The following is a 1,904-nucleotide window of genomic DNA, read 5'->3' as shown; positions in this document are numbered from 1 at the left end:
CTGCTGCTGCTGCTGCTGCTGCTGCTGCTGCTGCTGCTGCTGCTGCTGCTGCTGCTGCTGCTGCTGCTCCTGCTGCTCCTGCTCCTGCTCCTGCTCCTGCTCCTGCTGCTGCTGCTGCTGCTGCTGCTGCTGCTGCTGCTCCTGCTCCTGCTGCTCCTGCTCCTGCTGCTGCTGTTTAAACCATTTTTTTAGTTTATAAAATCCATTTTTTGATTGTTTGTGGTGACAAGTCAATTCAGCTCAACGAAGTCCATTAAACCCATTTAATTTAATTAATTTAATTAATTCAATTAATTTAATTTAATTTAATTTAATTAATTTAATTAATTTAATTCATTTAATTAATTTAATTTACTTCTGTTTGTTTGCAGAGTCTGAGACTGAAGTTTCCGTGGGCGATGTTTGCGCCTTCGAATTTTGTTTTTTGAAGTTGGGGTGTACGTACACCTCAGATTTGTCTTTTTCCTCTTCTTTTCTTTTTTTTCTTTTCTTTTTATTTTACTTTATTTTATTTTTATTTTATTTTCTTTTCTTTCTTCTTTTTAGTTTTTTCTTTCTTTTTTCTTTTTCTTTGTTTGCAAAAAATGGCAAAACGACTTCTCTTCCATTAGTCGGTCTTCAGTTGTTTGCTGTGCCTCTCCATCTATTATTTGTTTAATTATTTAATTGTTTATTAAATTATTTATTTATTTATTCATTTATTTATTTATTTATTTGTTTATTTATTATTTATTTTGCTTTCGCAGCTCTTTTGTCTCTTTTGTCTTTTATTTGTTTCCCCTTTTCTTCTTTTCCCGATTTGCAATTTCAGTTAAGTGCTTTTGCAAAACAACTGCTGCTGCTTCTTGCGCCCTTTTTCCTGAAGCAAAGTCTCAAACCCTAAATTAGGGTTTAGGGTTTAGGCCAGAAACTCCGTAGATGCAGGCACAGTGCCTGCAGTCCCAATCATTTTTGGCTGTCAAACTGTCGCTAGCTAGCTAATAAGTTAGTTGGCTAGCTAGCTAGCTAGCTACCTAGCTAGCCGGCTAGCTAATTCGCTAGCTAGCTAACTGGCAAGCTAATTAACGGGGCAGCTAACTAGCTGGCTAGCTAGCCAGCTAGTAACGTAGCTAACTAGCTAGCTAGCTAGCTAGCTAGCGAACAAACGAGCTGACCAACTAGCTAGCCAGCCATCTAGACAGCCATCTAACTAGCTAGTTAACGGGCTAGCTAACTAGACAGCTAGCTGACTAGCTAGCTAGCTAGCTAATCAGCTAGCCAGCTAACAATTCGAGTACCTAGTTAGCTAGTTAGCTAGCTAGTTAGCTAGTTAGCTAGCTAGTTAGCTAGCTAGTTAGCTAGCTAGTTAGCTAGCTAGCTAGCTAGCTAGCTAACGAATCGACTAACTAGCTGGCTAGCTAGCTAGCTAGCTGGCTAGCTAGTTGATGCTGAGTCCCCCACGAGAGGGAGCAAGGAGAAAGAAAAGAGGTTTTGGAAAGAACAAAAAAATGGAAAGCAAAAAGTGCTGCCGCGCTGCAGCTTGAGGTGTACGTACACCGCAAGAGCGCAGCGAGGCGCAGGCCCTGATTTGGGGTGTACGTACACCCCAAAAGTGGGGAAGAAAGAACTGCAAAGGCGCCCAGCGAGGCCCCGGGTGTACGTACACCCCAGAGTTCCCGGCGCATTTGCTGGGGGCTCTTTTCTGCACATTGGGGTGTACGTACACTTCAAGAGCCCGCGGCGCGCGCGTGGGTACTTCGTGGGGTGTACATACACCTGAAGATGCCGGTTTTTTGGAGTGTACGTACACCTCAACACCCGGCTTTCCGGGTGTACGTACAGCTGAAGATCCCGGTTTTTGAGGTGTACATACACCTGAAGATCCCGGTATGTTGGGGTGTACATGCAGCTGAAGATCCCGGAAT

The sequence above is a fragment of the Eimeria necatrix genome, genomic scaffold, assembly GCF_000499385.1.
Source record: "Eimeria necatrix Houghton genomic scaffold, Enh_scaff1051, whole genome shotgun sequence".
Lineage (NCBI taxonomy): Eukaryota > Apicomplexa > Conoidasida > Eucoccidiorida > Eimeriidae > Eimeria > Eimeria necatrix.
The sequence above is the reverse complement of the archived record's forward strand: the minus strand, read 5'-3'. Positions refer to the sequence as shown.